The sequence below is a fragment of the Pistacia vera genome, unplaced genomic scaffold, assembly GCF_008641045.1.
Source record: "Pistacia vera cultivar Batoury unplaced genomic scaffold, PisVer_v2 Contig351, whole genome shotgun sequence".
Taxonomy (NCBI): Eukaryota; Viridiplantae; Streptophyta; class Magnoliopsida; order Sapindales; family Anacardiaceae; genus Pistacia; species Pistacia vera.
This window is the reverse complement of record NW_022196170.1, coordinates 1,514,747-1,540,317: the sequence shown is the minus strand read 5'-3', so window position 1 is coordinate 1,540,317 and position 25,571 is coordinate 1,514,747.

Here is a 25,571-nt window from a genome sequence, read left to right as displayed (position 1 = left end):
GTTAATTTAGATGATTTTTCTGTCTAAAAACAAGAATACTCTTCATTTTGATATTTTATAAGCATTGATTGAATAATGATATAATAAAAAATACAACAGAATTGTTACAATTTCTTAAATTCAATGTGGTGTATCCTAATCTTATGGTCGGATAGTAAGCCTTGTAGTCATTGGGGTTAATTATACTCAAAGATCTTGTGTTCGAATCATTGAGAGGCAATTATCAGGTTTACCTAAGAAAACACAACTAATGCTAAGTTTAGTTACGTGAATTTCTTTCATTAGTAGATTAAAAAAAAAAAAAAAAAAATTGTTAATTTTGAAACAAATGACCCTAAATTATAATACCATTTATAATCTACGTTACTTTGTGCTTGTTGAATATTTATATAAAATACATGCCTTAGCTTGTGTTGTTATTGATATGATACTATAGATTACACATTTTCTCAATTCAATGTAATACCTAATTCAAAAGAAATTCAAAAATTATATTTAGTTAAAACAAAATACTTCAAATGAAGCCTTGATTAATCCTCATCTCATATGAGTTGTTGAATACATAATGGTGCAATGGCATCTTCATTACACACTTCGTGATAACTTTCCTCTTATTACAAATCAAAGAATACAAAGAACAAGTTTTGAGACATTAAAAAACAACTCGAAACATAAAACATACAACATTTGTGAATAATGAATAAATTTGGTAACCAGTTGGAGTTGACTTTCTACCAGAATCAATACTTGATGGCTTAGAGTAAGAGCCTTTATTGTGATCTTGTTTTAAGTCATCTTTGTAATATTCTACTGTTTTTTATTTGTGAAAATCCACTTTACGACCATAACTATAACCTTCAGGCTTAAAATCATAGTTGATACCTTTTGGCTTTGAATCATAAATTTTATTCTTAGGCTTTGACTTCTCAAAGTATGTTTTGGAGCCATAAACATTATCTTCTGGTTTCGAATCATAACCATTACCCTCAGGCTTCGACTTTTTAACGTATGAGTTGAAGCCATAACCATTTCCTTCTTGCTTGGAAAAACCCTTTTCCTTAGGCTTTGACTTCTCAATCTATGGTTTGGAACCATAACTATCACCCTCAGACTTGGACTTCTCAACGTATGGCTTGGAGCCATAGCCGTTACCTTCTGTCTTAGATCTATAACCCTTATCCTCAGTTTTTAACTTTTCAACATATGGTTTGAAACCATAATCGTTACCTTTTGGCTTGATATTGTAACTTTTATGCTCCTTATAAAGGAATGATTGAGAATTGTAACCATGAGACTTTGTTTTGTCGCCCTAAGGGTTGGTGCCATAACCATAATCACCGGCAGAGGCAAGGATAAGCAATGAGAAGAGAAGCAAAGAGGTTGTGAAGAAGATGCGAGTGAGAGCCATGACTATGGAATATTGCATGAACGAAAGAAAAGATGTGTTGGTGAGTTGGTCAAGGAAGTACCAATATGGCCTTACATAGACAACATTGATGGCCCGTTTCTCTTATTGAATATGTATTAAAATATGCAAGCAAAGCAAATAACACTGATGTACGATTTGAATATAATCTCTAGCTAATCTCTCTGCCACTAAAATGACCGTGACTGCCTGCTGCGCCAACCATAAACACATGTTGATATTTGAAACTGCCTCTCTTCAAACTCATTATCTCAATGTTCTTGTCCAAAGTTCTAACATAAACAAATTGATGTAAAAGTTGTCATTACAAAACATATTATCCCCAGTGTTTTAATAACCAACCTGGGGTGAAACTCGGCAATGTTGCCAGTTCTTAGGTTGACTGGTTTAACTGGCCAGTCCAACTGGGTGTCTAAAAGTTTAAAATTTAGCAAATATACCCCTAAAAATTACAGTTAAGTCCCTACAAGTTTAAAATTTAAAATTTAGCAAATATACCCCTAAAATTTGTTAAGTCCCTATAGATTTGAAATCTAGCAAACACACCCCAAATACATATCGGCGATCGATTGCTTAGCGGCAACAACAAACCAAATGGAATCCCAATCATCCCTTGAGTCATTCCCTAAAAATTCTAACCAAGATCTGAAGGAAATTGGTTCAATTTCGGCCATATCTCACCACCACCAACATTGACAACTCTCCCTATCAGCATGAAAGTACTCCCTTCAACCTCCTGACCAAAACATATCTCACCCCACCCCTGTTCGCCTTGCCAATCGCTAGGTTTTTTTGTTTTTTTTTTTAATTTCTGGTCGATTCACTTACCGAAAATCACCTCCGTCGCCACCATTACACTAACCAGCCCTTCCTCTTCAAAGGCCCTAACATCTCGGCCTTTAATTGTTCACCGATCATTGTCCCAATTTCTAAGATTTTCGATGAATAGAAAAATTGTTAACCCTGCTCGATGAAGGCCTTGGGTCCCGATCGAACGGGTTCAATTGGTTGGACGGGATTGGCTTTTAAAACACTGATTATCCCAAATAATTAGGAAATATATACAAAAAAAAAAAAAAAATTCACAAGAAGATAAGTGAAAGCTCTGCTTTTCATTGATCAGTTTTAGACATATATATACATGAGTACAAGCTTTACATAAAAAGGAAAATACAAGGTAATTTAGAAAGAAAGCAAAACATATGTCGTGACTTGAGCAAATCATTGGAGGATTGATCAAGTAATTAACCCCATGATTCATATACTGATATCTGAAATTGTTATTCTTGACAATGTTTTCAATAATAAGATAATATATTGGTAATAAATTGTTATTCTATTAGATAGATTTCTGGTAAAAATAATTTTTTATTAATAATTTGTAGAATTATATCGGATGATCTAATTTTTTAAACCTACTACTTTAATTAGTTTAATTCACTAAATTCCCATAACAAAACTGTCCAAATCCAATCGACCATTAATTCTTTTTTTTTCCCCCTAAATTTTCATTTCAAGGAAAATGAGAGGCGTTAAAAATCACATAATTAGGTTATGAATTTTTCTAATATATATAAATGTTTTTTGTCTTTTTCAATAAAGAACTAAACAAGAGACTTGTATCTTATTGTCCAAGAAGAGAGATTTTGACTCTGAAATGTGAAGTTCACCCTCATTATTTGCTTGGAAGTTTAGATATTTTGAAGAAATTTGTTCACAATTTCTGACCATAACTCTTTCAACATTGGTCATTCCAAAATATGTACTCTAGGGTAAAGTTTTGTAAATTCTGATAGATTTTTAAGCATCAATACGGTTACATTCGGAGAGACAAAATTAACAACTGCATTTGCTCTATCTTTGCAATAATCTCCTTTAAAACTAGTGATGGCAGTAGGCCAGGCTGGGATCGGATACCCCTTGCCCCAGGCCTAAGCTTGACCTCATGACAAGGGCCCAAGCTCAGCCCGGGCCTGTCACAGGTATGATAGGTAAAGCCCAAGCCCAGTCCGACGGGCTTTTTGTAACCTCAAGCCCGGCCCAAGCCCGCTTATTTTTATAATATGAATTTTTAAATATTAATAAATTTCAATTTTTTTATTTTTAAATCTAAAAACAATTTTTAAATATTAATTTATTTTTTAATACTTACCAAATATATAAATAACTTTCCACAAAGTGCATCCATTTATCCATGTTGGGTTTGGGAAAAATGAGTATATATCTATAGGATAATCTTATAATTAAATATATAGTATAAGAGTAATTTAGTATAATTAATACTAAAATTTTCGGGTCGGGTCGGGTCGGGCCAGAAGACATACCCAAGCCCGACCCATACCCAAGGTCAAGCCTTAAAATCAGACCCAAGCCCAAGCCCAAGCTCGCGAACATTGGGTAAATTCTAACCTTTTCGGGACGGCCCAGGCCAGGTACCCAAAAATATCGGGCCATTGTCATCTCTATTTAAAAGCTTACCATCTCCTTTTACATAAATATATTAGCTTGCAGGGATGTATAAATAATTAAATATACATTCTCTTCTTTAGGACATTTATGTCTTTAAAAAAAATGTAAAGAATTTTAATGACATTTCCCCCTTAGCAAACATATTGCAGGCCAGCTTTTAATCTGAAGTTCTGAACTCATCCCGAGATATATGTATATTCTTCTTCTTGTTTAGGGCTAGGGTTTCAACTTCTCTCTCAGTTGTAGCCATGTACCGGACTAGACCCTGCTGGTCCAGTACTGCAGAAGGCTTCCAGAGGCATTGCATACGGGATTGTGGTTATTTAGCTCATATGGAATTTGATTATGATTATGATATGATAAAAATGAGTCGCTCTCAGCTTTTCCAATTCTACCTCCTCACCTTTATATGTGAAATGTAAGTGTTTCTAATCCCTATATAGTTATTGTTTTAAGTTATAATTGAAGTTCCATATGCAGGGCCTCTTGTATTAAGACTTCTTTTTTTCCATTACCATTTGTGCTGGGTTGAGCTGTATGCACAAGCGTGATTTGTTGAAGTTTGGCGGTTATGGAAATCGATTTATTGAAGACTATAACAATTTTTTTATCTAACCTTATAAACTAGGTATAAATTGGTGGGGTAATGTGTTGGCTCTCTAATTCGAGGTAGAGAAAGGCCTCCGAGAATGTAAGAGTTGGACGATTGGAACAATAAACTTAAGTTAAAATTACTGTTCAATGAAATTACAATGAGATACCCGGTATTTAAATATTCAAATACAAGTAAATAGCCACTAACATCATGTAAACTAGTTGCCTTATTATTTAGGAACGTAATCCTTCAAGTGTGCAGGTGGTCTTCCTCTTCTCTTGCCACTAAACTTCTGCACGTTGCCATGATGGAGAAGAGTAGGTGATTGCGGGTTCATGGGCTGATTGGGTGAGGAAAAGTGGTCCGTATCATACATCCATTAATGGTTTTTTATTTGACCATAGAGCGCCTGGACAGAGTTATTATGTATGTCTACAAGCTTGATGAAGACAAAAAGCAAGAGTGGGTTTGAGCAATTATGAATGTTGAGAGAAAAATGGAGTGGATGAAATATTTTTGAGCAATTGTGAATGTTGAGCGAAAACCGGAGTGGATGAAGTATTTTTAGCAATATGAACGTTTAGAGACGGGGTTTTTGAGTGAAGAATGGAGTGGAAATATTTTGAGCAATTATGAATGTTGTTCCAGTGAAAAATGGGGTGGATGATTGAGCAATATTCTGTAAAGGTTTTTTTAATACTTTTGTTGTGTTCGTTTGAATATTTTCAAGCTTGATGAATAGAAAAGTAGGAGCAGATTTAGTTGAAGTATAGATTGGAGGATAGAGCTTTGTTCTCTATGGAGAAATGAACATATTTTTTTCAGCCAAAGAGTTTGTGGGATGTAAACAAAATTGTTTCTATTCAGCATAATAGACCTTAAAGTTGATTATGATTAACAAGTAAGGATGAAAACAGAATTGGATTGTTCTGGGCTAGTATAAGCGACTGAGTCTAAGTGTATTATACATCCATCTAACATTTAATACAACGACAGGAAGTTCCTTTTTGATTTGCACCCGGCATTTTTGACTAATCTGGGATCTTCAGGCCTCCACCAGCTTGGCTCTTCCCTAGATGTAAATGTTTCTTCCCCTTTCTAGTTGTTACATTCTATTTGAAGTTGCATATATGCTTGATCATCTCCTATCAGAACCAACTCACAACTTTATGTTTGTCAACTCTATTCTTCATGCTTATCCAGCCTCTAGAACATTCATAGGTTAATTTTTTCACTTCATTCTTTTCCAAGATCATCTTCCGAGAACATTCATAATTCACTCAAAAATATCTCATCCACGTCTTCTTCAATCCAATATCCCCTCTCGTTTTTCTCTTCACCAACCTTATATAGGGGTTAAAAAAACAACAAAATCATCTATCTTTGGAGTTCTGTGAAAAAATACTTTTCTAGTCTTCCAGTGATTGGTTTCAACAACCTCCAACGTTCAATGAATTACAGCTGTGCGTTCTTTGTTATTTAACCCACAAAGAACAATCCTGCACAAATGGTAAAAAGTAGATATGATAAGAAATAGAACAAAAATAAACCAATACCGTCTTCAACACAAGCAAGATTATAAAAACTTTGGAAAAAAGAAAATCCAAATCTAAATACAAAAGGTCCGCATAGAAAACTTCAATAATAGCTTGAAACAGCATAGTTAAAGAACCATAAGCATTTACATTTCCGATCAAAAACTGAGAAAGCGGAATTGGAAAAGCTGAGAGCGACTCAATACAATTCTAGCATAATCAAAAGCAACTTTCATAAGAACACTGTGAACTAAATAAGTAGCTTCCCATTTACAAAGGGTGTGGAAGGGTTCCACACTACTGGACAAACAGGGTCCAGTCCTGTCCACTGCTACAATTGAGATCCTATCCCTTAACAAGAAGAAGAAGAAGAAAGATGTTTTTGTGAGATGTAGGGTTGTGTTCAGATTAAAAGTAGATCTGGTTGTAAGTTTGCTCTATGTGTAAGTACAAATATATCCTTGACCTTTTAGCTTACAGACATAAGCATTTATCTTATGATATTAATCCATTGCTATATATGGTTGTTTTAATTGTGTCATAAAAACGTACAAAATATAAATTGAAACATTTTTTTTTTAAATAAGATGTATTGAAATATTGAAGTTATATTTTAATAAACAATTAAATGAAATAATTATGTTATTGTAAAGTTAATTAACTTTTATAACGATCAGCGACGAAACCAGTTAAAACAAAACACAGTGATAGTTAATATCTTCTCCCAAATTTTAAAATAAATTTATGGTTTTAATCTACAAAACCTTTGCAGTATTAAATATTTTTTGAATTACCCAATATAATTTTAAATTATTTTTAATTTCACCCCTCCTCATGTAAGTTCCTGGCTCCATTGATAATACATAAGTTTTTGGCTTATATTTAAGGGTTGTATAAATGTTTGGATTTAAATTTCAAAATGAAGCGAATTCCTAATATGTAAGGCTAAAGATATAATTTCATATTCACTGTTTAAGAAACCGTGTTTCATAATACATCAAGCCCAATTTTGAACCTAATGTTTTAAGTAGCCCAACCCAGTGGCTTAGAAAAAAGATAGTATGCATCTCATAAAAAACATCAAAAACAGGAAGCAACAGTGCCAACATATTGAATTCATTTTTGCACCACTACTGTCACGGGTGCAAAAAAGAATTCAATATGTACAGTTCAAATTGTAGCACATGGCCATTGAAAACAAAATTCAAATTTATATATAGGAGCTCTGTATGTTATCTTAGGCCATTATTTTAATTTCAGCAATTCTTACGCTTGTAAAATCTTACCAAAGAGGCTTCAGTTCATCAAACAAATCTGAAGACAATAAGATACATACAAATAATCAAACTAGTAATGTTGCATTGCTTTCAAAATAAGAAAAGCAAACCACAAAATCAAGGTAAATCCTAAAAACATACAAGCACAACAAGCACGAATTTGCAACTTCCAATAGAATGTAACAACTAGAAAATAAAAAATATATATTTGGAAAAATGCTATATCCACAACTCCGGTGTGACAATTTAACAATTGGTCAGTTCGTAACAAGTCCCACCTGATAAATTGTGGTTGATTAATTGCGAACTGTCACGTTAGGATTGTGAGAAAACGTTTGTGAGAAAATGTTGTGGGTATAACACTACTCTGAATATTTACATCTAGGAAGAGCCAAGCTGGTGGAGGCCTGAAGATCCGTGAATACTCAGAAATGTCTGAGGCGACTCAATAGGAACTTTCTTCAATGGACTAAATTAACAATCAGACCGTGAGAGCTTCTGGTTGAACACAATTTTGTTTACACTCACCGAATGAACAAATCTGATGAAATCGTTTTCTATCTTCATTACTGATCTCAACAGAAATATATACAAGATTTACAACTCAACAAATCTGATAAAAGTAGAAAAAATCTATACAAGGAAATAACTCCCAAAACTATGCTCCTAAATGAAGCCTAATAAGAAAGAAAATATTTACAAATCTTGCCAAACCAGTTGCTGAAAATAATGCTCGAAAATAATGCTACCATCCAATACCCCCACTCAAGTTGGAGCATGGGGATTTTGAATGCCCAACTTGCCAAGAAGAAAATCAAATTGAGTGGTTCCTAAAGCTTTCGTCAAAATGTCAGCTGGTTGCATAGAAGTATGCACATATTTCACTTGAATGCTTCAGCTGTGTATCTCATCACGAATAAAATGACAATCCACCTTGATAAGCTTCGTACGCTCATGGTAAACTGGGTTAGTTGCCATGTGTAAAGCTGATTGACTGTCACAGTACAAAAGCATTGAACCATTGTGCTCAACTTTAAGAAAACTCAATAAACCTTTTAGCCATTTTAGTTCACAAGTCGCAGTGGTCATAGATCGGTATTCGGCCTCAGCGGAGGAGCCAGATACTGTTGCCTGTTTCTTAGATTTCCATGATATGGGCGAATTTCCTAGAAGAACAAAGTAACCCGTCAAAGAGCATCTCGTTAAAGGACAACTAGCCCAGTCAGAGTCACAATACGCATAGAGTTTCAAATCACAATCAGCTCGCAAAAGAATTCCTTGACCTGGATTGCCTTTCAAATAACGCACCACTCTTAAGGCTGCTTCCCAATGCTCTCTCTTCGACTGCTGCATAAATTGTGCAAGGGTATGCATACAATAAGATAACTCAGGGCGTGTGATTGTCAAGTAAATGAGCAGTCCTACAAGCCGTCTATACTGCGCTGGGTCATCCATATCTACGCTATTTGTAACTGCTAGCTTGTGATTTTGTTCAATAGGAGTTCTAGCAGGCTTGGCTCCTAACAATCCAACTTTAGATATCACATCCAATGTGTACTTGCGTTGACAAAGGAAGATGCCACTTGAATTTCTCGCCACTTCAATGCCCAAGAAATATTTCAACTTGCCCAGATCTTTCATATGAAAACACCGGTTCAAATCATTCTTGAACTTTTGTATCGCCATTCCATCATTACCCGAGATAATGAGATCATCAACATAAACAAGCACATTTAAATGAACAGATTTGTCTTGAAAAGCAAATAGTGAATAATCTGAACATGATTGTTTAAACCCATAAACCCTCAGAGAAGCTGCCAATTTTGCAAACCAACACCTAGGCACTTGTCGCAATCCATATAAAGACTTTCGAAGTCTACAAACTTTTCCTGGTGTCTGAGAAACAAATCCAGGAGGCAGTCTCATGTACACCTCCTCATCTAGGTCACCATGCAAGAAAGCATTTTGAATATCCATTTGATGAAGTTCCCATTTTCTTGCAGCTGCAACAACGAGCAAAGTGCGTACAGTTACCATCTTTGCTGTTGGTGTAAATGTTTCGTGATAATCAATGCCTTCAACTTGATTATTCCCAAGTATCACCAATCGTGTCTTATACCTTTCGATCCCTCCATCAGAGTTATATTTTATCTTATAGACCCACTTGCTTCCAATTGCTTTCTTTCCTGGTGGCAAGTTTTCAACAGTCCATGTACCATTGTCTTCTAAGGCTTGTATCTCCTTTCTCATTGCTTCCCTCCAATTCTCATCTTTGACTGCTTTTACATAGGTACCAGGTTCATGTCCTATAGAAATTGCTACCAAGAAGGACCTATGTTGTATAGAAAACTTATCATAATTCACATAATGTGCTAAAGGATAAGGTGTACCTGAGGAAGCAGATTGAAGTGATGAACACGCTGAAGGGTTTACTTTGATTGTATTAGTCACATAGTCCCTCAAACGAACAGAAGGTTGTTTCACTCTTTGTCCCCTACCGAGTGGTTCTTCGACATTCTCATTCTCTTCCACAGTATTTCCTTCCACTGCACTCATATAAGCTATAGGTGATTCTTCTTCATCATGATTCATCTCACCATTTTCCTTCTTATCTTGTACATGCTGCTCATCTGCGTCAACTTCTTGATTCCAATTTTCTTCTATGGTTTTAGCCACGTCATTATCTAAACTTGCATACGGAAATTCTGTTTCAATAAACACATCTCTCGAAACAAAATACTCATGATTCTCCAAGTCATATAATCACTATCCTTTGTTTCCAAACGGATATCCAACAAACACACACTTTCGACTTCTACTTGCAAATTTATCTTTGTCCCTATTTAAATTATGTGCATATGACAAGCATCCAAAAATTCAAATATGGTTATAGGAAGGTGCTTGTCCAAAGAGAACTTCATAAGGAGACTTACCATCTAACAACATAGTAGGTGTTCTATTGATCAAATATCCTGCTGTAAGAACACATTCTCCCCAAAATTCAATAGGTAGACTTGCTTGAAAACGCAATGCTCTTGCCACATTAAGAATGTGACAATGTTTTCTTTCCACTCGCCCATTTTGTTGAGGTGTCCCTACAGAAGATGTTTGATGCAATATCCCATGCTCATCGAAATATTCTCGCAGACACAAGAACTCAGTTCCATTGTCACTTCTAACAACTTTCACATCTTTCTTAAATTATCGTTGAATCATTGCAATAAATCTTTTAAGAACACAAGCAACTTCAATTTTCTTATTTAACAAATATATCCATACAGCATGAGAATAATCATCAATAATTGTTAAGAAATAAATTGATCCACAAGCAGCTGGGACTCTATAGGGTCCCCATAAATCACAATGTATCAATTCAAAACATTTTTTGGCTCTACTATCACTAGAAGGAAAAATTTCTCTTGTTTGTTTCGCTCTAAAACAAATATCACATGCCTTATTATTATTCCTACCTAAACTACCAACTTCAGGAATTATTTCTAACACCTTAAAAGACGGATATCCCATTCTCATGTGCCACAATTCAAAAGATCCAACACTCTTGGCCTTGCATGCATGCGCCGAAGCCACTCCTTTGAAAAAATAAACCCCTTCGCATCGTTCACTTGCTCCAATCAGCTTCCTCAAAGTTCGGTCCTGTATAGCACAAATTTTGTTAGTGATTTGCATAACCAAATCTGAATCATCAAGAAGTTGAGACACCAAAATCAAATTGCATTTTAAATTGGGCACAAAAAGAACATGTCTCAATATCAGTGCTTCTCCAAGAAACACAGTTCCTTCTTTCAACGCCATGGTCTCATCTCCATTAGGCAACCCAACTGAACATGGCACAATATCTCTCACTTCACTCAGGCATGAATAAGTTCCTGTCATGTGATGGGAGGCGCCTAAGTCAATAATCCAAGATAGTAGTCTTCCCTCACCTGTCAATCTCTCATTACCACTATTCTTATGTGAGCTTAATAACCCAAGCAAGCCAGCCCACTGTTCATCATTCAAACCACTAAGTCCTTTTCTATCAGAGTCAGATCCTGCTCCTCGTCCACCGTCAACACCAGATGCTTGAGTTGCATTTGCTTGCGGCATTCCTGGCTTGTTATGACTGCTGCCAGTACCACGCTTTCATCCACCACCTCGTCCAGTGTCGCTTGTGCGTGGTCTATTTCCCCACCATTCAGGATATCCTATGAGCTGGAAACAGTTATCGGCATCATGTCCCTCTCTGTTGCAGTTAGAACAAATCACAGATTTGTCTTTGTCCCCCCCCCCCCCCCCCCCCCCCCCCTGAATTACGACCACCTATTCAAACAGCAAAACTCATGGGACTGTTCATTTCCTCTCTTGTTCATGTCATGGTTCTCACCCGTTCCTGTTGAATAACCATGGCATATGCCCGATTCAGGTTAGGCAATTGTTTTGTGCTCAGAATATTGGAACGCACTGTTCCATATCCTTCTTCATCCAAACCCATCAAAAACTGATGAACTCTCTCTTCTTCGCGTTTCCTTTCGAGCTTAGCGGTGAGATTGCATTTACACCCAGTACAAGCACATATTGGTATTTGATCATAGTTGTTCAATTCATCCCAGAAAACTTTGAGTCTTCCATAATAAGTAATCACAACCTGCCCATCTTGCTTACAGTTCGCCAGATCAGATCTTAACTGTTGCACTCGAGGACCATTTCCAATGGAGAATCGCTGCCTAATATCCTCCCACAAATCTTTCACATTCTTCATATAAGATATCGTTAAACGAATCGAAGGCTTGATGGTCTTGAACACCCAAGACACAAGCATAGAGTTAACTGTCCACCAATCTTCAAGTTCCAACAAATTATCTTCCAGTTGCTTGACAGTTCCATCGATAAACCCATATTTCTTTTTGGCTCACAGAGCGGTTCGTACTACCCGTGCCCATTCATCAATTCTCACCCTTTAATTGAACTTGAGTGATTATGTTTCTAGGATTATTATTCGGGTTCAGTGAGTAGAGGTTCTGTGTTTTCTTGTCTAAACCAGAAGTCCCTACATCTTTCTTGTCGTCATCACCCATGGTTCTGATACCATGAACAAATCTGATGAAATCGTTATCTATCTTCATTATTGATCTCAACAGAAATATATACAAGATTTACAACTCAACAAATCTGATAAAAGTAGAAAAAATCTATACAAGGAAATAACTCCCAAAACTAATGCTCCTAAATGAAGCCTAAATAAGAAAGAAAATATTTACAAATCTTGCCAAACCAGTTGCTGAAAATAATGCTACCATCCAATACCGAACTTGTAACGCCCCACTTGAGGTACGTAGCTAATGTTTCTTCTTTTGCTCTTTTTTGAGTCAGTTTATTAGTATTATTGTTTGGTTGGCCTTTGATTAAGTGTTATGTTGAACATTTGCCTTGAAATTGGTTGAAAATAAAGGAAGTTTTGTGTTCCAGGCTTCGCCGGGGCGAAGAAGAATCTTCGCCGTGGCGAAGAGGTGTTGAAGCCACGGGAAAGCTGCTGGACAGTTTCGCCGCGACGACAGAAGCTTCTTCACCGCAGCGACGTGCCGACCAAATTATTTGTTAAGTTTTAGATATTTTCTTCTCTAGGGGCAATTTGACCATTCTACCCCTAATTAGTAAAGAAAGTGGGGAGTAAAATGTAAGGAATTTTCATGGAGAATATGTTAATATGGGGGTGTGTTTGTAATGAATCAAAGGACATAGATGGAATTTTCAAGGAAGAGTAAGAGCAAAATGGGCATGCTTGTGTATAAATTGTATTAAAAGGAATTAAGTCATTGCAAACCCTTCATTCTTCTTCTCCACTGCCACTCTCCTTTCTCACTTCCTCTCAATTTCTCTTTCATTTGTTAAAGGACTTTTAGAGGGGGCTTTTGGAGTGATTTGGGGTAGAAAATCAATCTAAGGCATCCTAAGGTAAGGATTCTTGCTTTGGATGTGAAGTTTTGTGAGATTTTGTGTATATTTGAATATTGAGGTCTTTTGGTTGAATTGTTTAATTGTTTAAAGGGTAGAGAAGAGTCAAGCAAACCAAGAGAAAGGAAGTGCTAGTGAGATCTCTCCATCACAAGGTAAGTAAATCCCAACCCAAGTTGAGATTTGAGAATTCTCTTGCGTAGAGATTTCTTTATGCATGTATAAATGATGCTTGTTGAGAAATTGAGTAGAGATATGTGTTTGTTGTTGAGAAATTGAGTTGAGAAGAGTATTCATGTTATGTTGTTGGATATATTTCATTTATGGGAGTGTTGATGTGTGATGAGTTTGAGATGAAGATAGATGAAATTGAGTATGTATTTTGGGAGTGTTCTTCTGTGGTAGGGATTATGCTCATGGAAGGGAATTTACTTCCAATTTTGGATGGTTAAAGAGAGAAATAGGGTTGTAGTTAGAGAAGAGTTTTTATATGCACATGAGTTGTTTGATAAAATGCCTAAGAGAAGCATGAGAATGAATTATGAACCTTAATTATTGCAACATTGCATATTGGCATTTCCTAAGTGCATTAATGAGCATGAACCATCCATATGCATTAATTGACTTAAGGAAGGGTAGAAAACTTTGTGTATGCACTTGCTCTATGAGTAGAGAACTTTGTGAATGCAACTACAGGGTAGAGAGAATGAGAAGTGCTAGAGTAGAGTGAATGAGATAGTTATTAGAAACGGGTTGATGCTTTGTGATCGTCACCTGATAGTTATTAGAAACGGGTTGATGCTTTGTGATCGTCACCTGATAGTTATTAGAAACGGGTTAATGCTTTGTGATTGTCACCCGATAGTTATTAGAAACGGGTTGATGCTTTGTGATCGTCACCCGAAAGTCATGAGAAACGAATAGGTGCTTTGTGATCTCCACCCGATAGTTATGGAAACCGGATAGGTGCTTTGTGATCCCCACTCAGTAGTCATTAAGAGCGGGTTGGTGCTGTGTGAACTCCACCCGACAGTCATGAAGAGTGAGATGGCGCTGTGTGAACACCATCCGGCCGTACCTCCGGTAAGATGAGGCCATGACATTAGTAGGAAACAATGGAAAGAAAGTGTGAGGAAAGAATTAAGAAAAATAGTTACGGGGTTAGACAAATAGAGGGTTTACTTACTGAGCATTATTTTGTGCTTACCCCGTCATTTTCCTTTGTGGATGTAGGATCTAGGTGATGATGCAGTCGGAGAGGCGTCGGCAAGCGAGGAGCAATAGTTCACTGTTTCCCCTGGTTTTTGTCTTTTTAAATGGCATTTTGTAAATCATGCTCTTTGTGTATAAAAGACTTAGTACATATAATAAAAAGAAAGTTTTGGGCCCATTTTCTATATTATTATGCAAGCATTTTACTAGTTTACAGCAGTTGTTATAGAACTCTTGAGCTGCAAGAAAGAAGTTGCTTTCTTCATACAGAACAAAGCTCTATTCTCCAATTCATATTACAACTAAATCTACTTCTACTTTTCTCTTCATCAAGCTCAATAATATTCCATTCAACCCAACAAAAGTACTGAAAAACCATTACAGAATGATTCTCGACCACTCACCCTGTTTTTCACTCAAACCAACTCACGCCTTTATGTTTATCCAGCCTACTGGACACTATTAAAACAACTAGTTAAGGACCAGAAACACTTACATTTCATATCAAAAGCTGAGAAAGTGGAATAGGAAAAGCTGAAAGCGACTCAATACAATCCCATCATGATAGAAATCAACTTCCATTAGAACACTTGAGCTAAATAAGCAGTTTCCCAGTTACAAAGGGTGTGGGATCGTTCATGACTTCCACCTTTATTCATGATAGATAAACTGTAGGGTTAAAAAAGTAATTTTAGTGGCCCAACCTATTGGCCCATAGGCTTAGAAGAAAGAGTGAAAGAGTATAATAATTTTAAATTATAAAAAAATAATTTTAAATATTTAAATTAATATAATAATTTAAATAAATCATAAATTAATGTAATACTAATTCATAAAAATTTAAATAAACACATATTACGTGGCATCAATATATTTCTCGTAGAACTTGCAAAGACCAACTTGCGTTATCTCACGCTCATTTTAGAGGCAAAGAGATTATGTATTAATATTATGTTCACATCGTGCAAATTTGTTATTGTTTTGGTGGCATATTTTAATCCATATAATATTTTATAAGACAAATGGACCATCCATGTCATTTATAAATGGCCATAGTGGTATTCCTCAAGCAATTCACGTTACATCTTTTCTTGTCACATTAGTTTGTATAAAAATCTTTATAAGATTTATTTGTATATCTAACATTACTCATAAGAAAATGTCAAATCCATCACAAAACAATTCACGTACAGTTAAGAATTTTATTAATAAGTCATTTTTTTTCATTTGTTAAAACAAATCCATATACTAAACTAATTACAATACCATTTGAACATGAAATTATGATAAGAATAACATAATTCCTAACTAAAATCCTAAATAACCAACCTTCTAAATGTAAGATCCTAATTAAAATTTGAAAAAAAAAAAAAGGAAATAACAAAAATCCTAATCTATAAATTTTTTTTTTTTGGGTAAACGACATGTTCCCACATAATGTTTAGTGAAATGGCAAGTTTCCACCCCTGGTTCCATAAATTCCATATTCTCACCCTTAAGGTAACATCGTTTTCTTTCTTTTAACAATTAAAAGGCTAAAATAGTCATTTACTATAATTTGAATTTAAAATGTCAAAGTAACCCCCACATCTCAAATTTCTCTCCACCTACTCCTCATCTCACTGCATCCAATGTCATTGTCATTTTCTGGCCAATCTGATCTGGATTTGGCACCATTGAACTTCTTCAACGCCACCATCATCTTCCTTATAACCTCATCTTCAAAACCCCACCCACCACCTCTCACCAACACTCACCAATCGCCGATCACTGCCCTTCGTTAGCAAAATTTTGGTTCCTGCCAACATAAAAAATGAACCCTATTACAACCAATAGCTTCACCGACATCCCACCTCAAAAACCCCCAACAACCCTAATCCTAGTTTCTTGTTGATTGTCGTCCATCACTTCCCTTAGGGCTTTACAATTTTGGTGAAAATTGGGTTTTAATTGGGGTCGATTTAGGATTTTACAAGGAGTTTGTGGGTTTGTGATTGATTGGAGATTGATTGTGGTTGTTTATGAAGTGTTTTTATGTTTCTTTTTTGGGTTGGATTGACTTCGGGTGGGTTTGGAATGGGGTGGTTTGGTCAGTTGTGGCGTTCAATGATCGGGAAGCAACGATGGTTAGTGTTGGTAAGGGTTTTGTTCAAGAGGAAATGGAGAGCAAATGGTGGTGAGTGGTGGGATTTGGAGCAAGAAAACTGCCAGAATCAACATGATAGATTATGACTATGTGAACCAAAAGTTGCGATGGTCGAAAAACGGCGATAGCACATGGTTGGAGATGAGAGGGGTTTTGGAGAGGGAGATGAGAAGATCTTGATAGTGGAGTTGGATTGGTCAAATCAAAAGTCAAGAGTAGTATGTAATTGCACAAGTTAGATTGGGCATGAACGACGGTTGAGTGGGTTTGGTGAGTGGTGGTGGTGGTTGGATGGTGATAGTGATGGTGATGGTGGTTAGGTGGTGGTGAAATCAAAAGTCAAGAGTAGTATGGTAATTGCACAAGTTAGAAGTCAAAATTCACTAACAGTATTCATTTAAAGGTGGGAATCTGGAATAAATGAAACCTGAGGTGGAAACTTTGCCATTTCGCTAATCATTGGGTGAGAACATGTTTGCTCTTTTTTCCCATAACACTACTTTGTATTGAAGAAGAAGAAGACTAAGAAGAGTAAGAGCACATCTAAAGGTGGAACAAATTGGTCGGGTTAGGCGGGTCAACCCTAACCCGGCCCGCATTAGAGAGGGTTCATAAGGCGGGTTGGGTTCAAGTTGAACCCAACCCGCATGCAACCCCCGGGCGGGCCAGGTTGCTATATGGCAACACACCAACCCACGGGTTGCTATTTTGTTTGCATTAGCCAACCTAGCAGGTTGGCCCGAAAAAAATTAAAAAAAAAATTAATTATTTTTTTCAAGTTTTCCCCATTTTTTTAACTCTTTTAATTAAACTATTATGATTGAACTCTTACAAATAATTTTACACAATAATATTAAATTATACTTCTAAATCATAAATATTAAAATGTATAAAACTTCGTAATATTTGACATATTGTTATTATTATTTTTTATGGTATGTAAAATATAAAAAAAATAAATACTAAAGTCTTATTCTCAAATTTCCATGTCTTGTATAAAATATAATTCATTCTTCTGCTAAAGTTTCATCAATTGAATGAATAAATCTAATTTTTCTTATATTACAATTTTATTGTATTAAAATTGAATCAATATTTGAAATGTTAACAAAAAAAAAAAAATTAATTTAATTGAATTATTGATATTTGAAAAGTTAACTAAAAACAATTACATTTATTCATTTATAAATTGTTAATTATTTATTTGAAAAGTTAAATAAATAAAACAAAATAAAATAAAAAATAAAAAAATAAGGCTAACCTGGCCCGGCTCGCAGCGTAACCTGGCAGGTTAGGGTTGGCAGGCCGGGCTGGGCCAGCCATTTCCCCAAAAATGGCGGGCCTAACCCGGCCTGCCTTTGTTGGCAGGCGGGTTAGGACCAACCCACCTAATTAAGTAACCCGGGTCGGGCCGGGCGGGTTTCTTTTCCATCTCTAAGCCCATCCCCATCTCTCCCTTTGTCATCATCTTCAAGCTTTTCTCTACAATAAAAATTAGTACTTTGTACTAACGAAGAAAAAGTCGAAGAAGAGTAAGAGCCCATCCCCATCTCTGCTTTTACCATCTTCTTCAAGCTTTTATCATCATCATCTCTCATTCTACACTTGTTCTAAAATCTTTAATTAATTCAAGGTCTTTCAAGCTAAAATCATCATCACACAATCACAGATCAGTAGAGAGATCAGTAATTAAGATTTAGGGTTTTTTATGTTCTAAATTGTAATTCGATTTTTACATATTTAGGAATAGGGGTGTTTGTTATTTTTACAAAGTGGTAAATCACATAGACCCCCCTAGTAGTTACAAAAATAGCATATATCCCCTTGTGTTCATTGAACCTCGTGAGTTTGTCAAGCTGAGTATTGGTGCAACCGCCTTGACACTATAGCCGAGCCACTTGAGCTCGAGCTTTTCCCTAGCCGAGGCAGAGTCGCTCGCGAGCAGCTCAGCTCGGCTTACACCCCTGTGAAAAACTATAACACGGGTAGTTAAAATATAATTGTAAGGGTCATTTTGTAAATAAATAGAGTTTATTAGACATTTAGTTATGTTTAAAAATTCTAATGGGGTAAATTTGGAGATGGAGTTTATTAAAATAAATTATGAAGGACCAATAGCATCACTCATTCAAAAAAATAGATTGAAATATTTGCTTAAAAATTATTATGAACAAGGCACAGTCCATACCTACTATGGAGAGTTAATTAATTAAACAAATGGTAGCTTAGTTGCGGCAACTGACTTCTTCTAATTCGTATTTTATTTTAAAGTCTAGATAATGTTTTTTAGTTACTTAAATTTTCCTAAAAAGTCTATTATTTTCCTTGCATTTTTTTTTTTAATTCAAGTGCAAAATTATTGGTCTAATATATTTTTGTAGGTGAGATGGCAACTTAACATAGTATCAAAACCGATGGTCTCAAGCTCGAATCCCCACATACAAACTAGATAAAGAAAACGAAAAAAAAAAAACCAAATTTGATGTGAGCAAGCCTATCTATCTACATATTTATATAATCCTAAGACATAGGCTATCTGATTGCCATGTAAGACTTTTAAAGCTCTAGAAATGCTTCATTTTGACATGTTGGAAGATTGTCCGACATGTGGCTGCATGTGATTGGTAATGATGTGGTATTTTTTGTTGATATTTTTGTCAAACTTATGTTATGGTGAAACATTTTGCCAAGTAGCGTTTTCTCTTTGTTGTCTTGCCCGTTAAGTCTGTTTTGATTCATGATATTCTTGTGTGAGCTAACTTTATATGTGTCACAATTTCCTTATATGGTCCTAAAAGGTTGTAAGACTTTGTCCATGGTCTTGCAAGAAAGAGAAAAGTTATGTTTGTGGTCCAACAAAAAGTTAGAATTCCTCCATGTGTTCAACTATCAAGCTTATGGCTTTTGCTTTTTCATTTCATGTGTGTGCACAATAGATGTGTGCTTGCACACTTATGTCAGACATATGCATGCTGTATTTTGTTTCACATTTTACTTTGTGTGTGCGCACACCTTTCTATTATGCTAACATCGCATGTTTGACTTATTTTTCATAAGTTGCATTTTTTTTTCTTAACAACTAAGATATTTTCTTTGCATCTTTTGTGCTGTCATTTGGACCATTTGCAGGAGTCCTAATATCCTTTAGTGGTCCAAGGAAAATTAGCCATTTTCCCCTTTAGGTTGTGGTCCTAAACTAAAGTTGAAAACATTTCTATTGTTGGACCAACACATGTCAGCCTTTGTCTGCTGACCTGGCCAGAATTGGAGTGCACAAATTTGGGTTTATCTTCTCCATTCTTGCGACTTTGTTTGGCTAACCTTTATGTTTGTTTTTGCTTTGTGCTCTTAAACTTTCAGAGAGTTTTTTCTATAAAGGTTCCCCATACGTTTTTGTGCTAAACACTTATTATCCTTCATCTTTATTGAGCTAAAAAGAAGTTCATCTTCTTCCTTGTTTGGTTATTTTTGTTTTTTTGTTTTTTGTTTTTTTTTTTTTTTTTTGAACCTAAATATCCATTTTGTTGGTGCTCTAAACTTTTTAGAGAGTTGTTCTTGGTTAGGTTCTTTTATATCAGTTTGTGATAGAAATTTTCTTGTTTATCTTAATTAGTGAATGGCGGTTGGAACATGGTTCCTTTGCTGATGCTGGAGCATGTCTTCAGTGATTGAAGCTTGGGTGGAGCTCAAACATTTTCCAAGAGTGAACCTCATGTGAAGAGATTCGTGGTGCAACAAAACATTAGAGATTCAAAGGGTGGTATTTAGTGTAACTAGAATAAAGAGTTATCTTTGTTGTAGGTAAAATCAACTTTGAACTATGTCTTCAATATTTATTATTTGCGATTTGTTCTAACTTGACTTGCTTGAACAACTTGGCAAATCATTCTGCTAGGTCTTTAAAAATGAGTACCTAAACGCTAAATAGAGTTTAGCAACTCCAACAAGTGGTATCAGAGTGTGTTTTGATAAGTTCGTTCAGTTGATCCTTACCCATTTTGATTATTTTCATGTGTATTTGAGTGTCTGACTGTTGGACGAAACCACATCTATGTCGTGTTTTCATTTTAGATCTGCTGTGTGTCTGTGTGTGCACTTTGTTTGTTGTGTAAGCATCTGTCTGATTTTTTTTCATCATGAGTTTCCTCATTGAAGTTGGATCTGCTCATAGACCACCTCTCTTAGAGAAACCTAACTATTACACATGGAGACCTAGGATGCATGTTTGTCTTAAGTCTATCGATGAAAGAGTCTGATCCATAGCTATGAATGGTTGGATAGCCCTGATTATTGTTGAAAATGAAGTGTCTAGACCAAAACCTATTGCTAGTTGGACTGCTGATGAGATAACTCTTGCAAACTATAACTCTAAAGCCATTCATGCTCTTTTTAATGCTATGAATGTGAACCAAATGAAACTCATAGCTAACTGTGAGCTTGCTAAAGATGCTTGGGATAGGCTTCAAGTCAAGAATAAGGGAACTAGTACAATTAAAAGAAATAGGCTTAGAAGACTTGTCACTGATTTTGAAAATTTGAACATGGATAATGATGAGACTATAATTGACTTTTTTGGTAGAGTTTGTGATATTTCTAATGAGTGTTTTGCTTTGAGAAGAACATATACTAATGTTGAACTTGTTAGGAAAGTGCTTTGCTCTTTGTCTAGGAGATTTATGTCAAAGGTCACCACCATTGAAGAATGTCGAGATGTGGATGATATGGACATTGATGAACTCATTGGCTCTCTCCAAACCTATGATCTGAATTAATAATGTTGAGAAAAACAGAAACTGAGCAAAGGTTTGGCTGTCAAACACGAGGTTGGTTCTTATCTTTTCGACGATATTGATTTAGGTTCATTGGATAATGAAAGTTGTGCTTTATAAAGAATTTTGGAAAGTTTATGAAGAAAAACATGAAAAAGCCTTTTGAGAGTGAAAATGGTAGAAAACCTTTTATGAAAAAGTTTTATGACCAGGAAACCCCTGATACCTATTCGAAAAGATTTTCGAAAGATAAAGAAATGAAAAATAAGGGTATCAAGTGCTTTGAGTGTGAGGGGTTTGGGCATATACAATCTGAGTGTACTAACACATTAAAAAAGAAGAAAGGTAAGGCTACGGTTGCCACTTTGAGTGAGAGTGAGCATGATGGGAGTGATGATGATGATGATTTAGGTGATGATGAGAATGTTTTAGCCTTCACCGTGAACCAAGAAGATGGTAAAAGTGAGGTTTTGGATGACACTATTGATATTTATGCTGAGCAACAAGAGGCATATGATAAAATATATGACCAATAGCTAAAGGCAATGAAAAATTTGCAATCTCTTGGTGTTGAGAAGGCTATTTTGGTGAAATAAAAGAATAAGCCTTTTCCGAAAAAATCATTGTTCGTACTATTGAACTAACTAAGGCTAAGGCCATAATCGATAGATTGAATGTAGGTTCTCTCAAGCTTGATGAAGTCCTTGGACAAGGAAAGTATTTCAAAGATCGGTATGGTTTAGGATTCAGTCCTAGTGCTAGCACATTGAATTCTGGTGCAAGCACATTTGTTAGAGACACCAAAACTCCTGATGAGGTTATTGCTGTGAGACAAGCTGTGAAGATAACAAAATTTATTCTTATTTGTCTTTTTTTAACAGAAAAGGTCACATCAGACCTAAATGCTTCAAGTTCATTGCATATTTTTAAAGAATTCTTGAAAACCATAACTTGTTTTCCAATGTGAGTACCCATGCTAAAAATGGTTTTTCTTCTAAAAGAATTTGGAAACCTAAGTTTGATGTGAATTGCCTTGTGTCTCATACCTCTTTGCTTGCATTTTAAAATGATCTTTGGTATTTAGACAGTGGTTGTTCTAAACATATGACAGGAAATAAATCACTTTTGTCTAAACTTGAATTGGTTGATAGTGGACTTGTTACTTATGGTGTGGTATGGTATAATATCTATTGTGCTTTCTAATTTTCCTGTTTTGAATGTTGTTTTGCTTGTTGGGGGTTTGAAAGCTAATTTGATTAATACTAGTCAGATTTGTGATAACAACTTTGTGGTTCAATTTTCCAAGAACAAGTATCAAATCTTGAATGATAAAGGTATCTCCCTTCTAGAAGGAAAAAGATCCAATGACAATTGTTATTTTGCTTTCTAACCTTTTGTCATGTTTCAGCTCTAAGATTGATTACACTAACTTGTAGCATGAGAAACTTGGTTACATGAATTTCAAAGACTAGGTAACTCTTTCAAAAAGGGAAGTTGTTAAAGGGCTACCGAAACTTGAACCCCCAAAAGGTAATGTATGTGGTCCATGTCAACAAGGTAAACAAACCAAGATCTTTCATAAAGTTTTATCTAATATCAATGCTTCATGTGTGTTGGCATTGCTTCATATGGATCTAACGGGTCCTATGCAAATCGAGAATTTGGGAGGTAAGAGGTATGTGTTTGTTTGTGTTGATGATTTTTTTAGGTATGCTTCGGTCGATTTTTTTTATGTGAGAAATCTAATTCATTTAATGCATTCCAGAAATTGGCTAAAAGGTTGCTTGTTGAGAAAAGTTCTAAAGCTACAAAAATAGTAAGAATAAAGAGTGATCATGGAAAGGAATTTGAAAATGTTGATTTTGCTAATTTTTGTGAAGTGTAAGGCATATTCCATGAATTTTTAGCACCAAAAACACTTCAATAAAATGGTGTTGTGGAAAGGAAAAATAAAGTGCTTCAAGAGATGGGTAAGGTGACGCTTAATGCCAAAAAGCTCTCTACAAGACTTTGGGCCGAAGCTATCAACACGGCATGTCATATTTCCAACCGAGTTTACCTCAAAAAAGGTACTGTTCAAACTCCCTATCAGTTGTGGAAAGGTAAGAAACCTGATTTCTCTTACTTTCGTGTGTTTGGATGTAAATGCTACATTTGAATGATAGAGAGAATTTAGGTAAATTTGATTCTAGGAGTGATGAAGGAGTTTTCATTAGTTATTCATCTAATAGGCATGTGTTTAGAATCTATAACATGCGTTCTGAAAAAGTCTTAGAATCCATTTATGTTGTATTTAGTGATGCAAAAAAATTTTCAGAATATTCTCAAGAATGAGAAATTCTAGACATATATGTTCCTCGTGTGGCCACAGAAGATGGTGTGAACACTACTAAATCTCTTGAACCTAAATCTTCGTCAAACGTGTTGTCACCTGCTTCTAGTGCTATAGCAACAGGATCTACTCCATGCAAAGAATCATTTATTAATTCATCATTGCAAAATGAAGGGTTAGCGCTGGTTGTTGGTCTTTCTGATGAAAGCATTCAAAGGAGAAACCAAAGAAGAAATGATCCACCAACATGGATTAAAAAAGCTCATCCACCTTCAACCGTGATTAGAGATCCAAATGAGGTAATGGTTACAAGAAGGAGAAGGCAAAAATGAAATTAACCATCTTTGCTATGTGTCTCTTGCAGAACTGAAGAATGCCAAACAATCTTTGGAAGATGAAAATTGGATTGAGGCCATACAAGAAGAACTAGAACACTTCGAAAGGAATGATGTGTAGACCCTTGTACCAAGACCAGATAGAATCAACATAATAGGTACAAAAGGATTTTCAAAAATAAAACTGATGAGTTTGAAAATGTTGTTAGGAACAAAACAAAGCTAGTAGCTCAAGGATATACTCAAGTTGAAGGAATCGACTTTGATGAAACTTTTGCCCCCGTTGCTTAACTTGAATCAGTTCACTTGCTGTTTTCTATTGCTTGCTGTCTCAAGATCCAATTGTTCCAAATAGACGTTAAAAGTGCCTTCTTGAATAAAACGTTCATCAAAGAAGTGTATGTTGAACAACCAATTGGCTTTCAATACCCCTACAAACCTTATCATGTTTTTAGATTGAAGAAAGCACTTTATGGTTTAAAACAAGCCCCACTGGCCTAATATGAAAGGTTGACAACTTTTCTTCTTGAGCATAACTATAAACGAGGTAATGCTGACAAAACTCTTTTTACCAAGCGTGCTAGCAATGAAATCATATGTGCATTGATTTATGTTGATGATATTGTGTTCGGTTTTACATCTTATTCACATGCACTTGAATTTATTAGCCTGATAAAAAATGAGTTTGAGATGAGTATGGTAAGGGAATTGACTATGTTTCTTGGTCTTCAAATTAAACAAATGGATAATGGCATGTTTGTTTCCCAATCAAAGTATGCTAGAAACATGTTGAAAAAAAAATTTCTTGAGAATACAAAGCATGCTAGAACCCTTATGAGTGCTACCCTTAAGCTATGCAAAGATGAACATGGTAAAAAGGTAAACAATAAGTTGTACCAAAGCATGATTGGAAGCCTTCTTTACTTAACTGCAAGCCGACCCAATATTTGCTTTAGTGTTGGTGTTTGTGCCAGGAGTTACACTTGAATACAGTGAAAAGAATCATGAAATATATTTTAGGTACATGTCATTTTAGCCTTTGGTACTCATTTGATTCTAACAGTTGTTGGGTGGATATAGTGATGCGAATTGGGCAGAAAGTTTGGATGATAGAAAGAGTACTTTGGGTGGATGTTTCTATCTTGGAAACAATCTTGTCACATGGTACAACAAGAAGCAAAATGCAATCTCCCTATCCACTGTCGAGGCTAAGTACATTGCCGCAGGGAGTTGTTGCACTCAAATTTTATGGTTAAAGCAAATGTTGAATGATTATGGTGTTGATCAAGATTGTGTGACTCTATTTTGTGATAACACAAGTGCCATTAATATCTCTAAGAATCCAGTCCAGCATTTAAGAGTAAGAACATTGATATAATACATTATTTCATTAGAGTGTTAGTTGAGGAGAACATCATTACACTTGCTCATATGAACACAAATTCCCAATTGGCTAATTTATTTACAAAAGCACTTGACTATGACACTTTTGTTTTCTTGAGGAAGTCCATTCGCCTACTTTA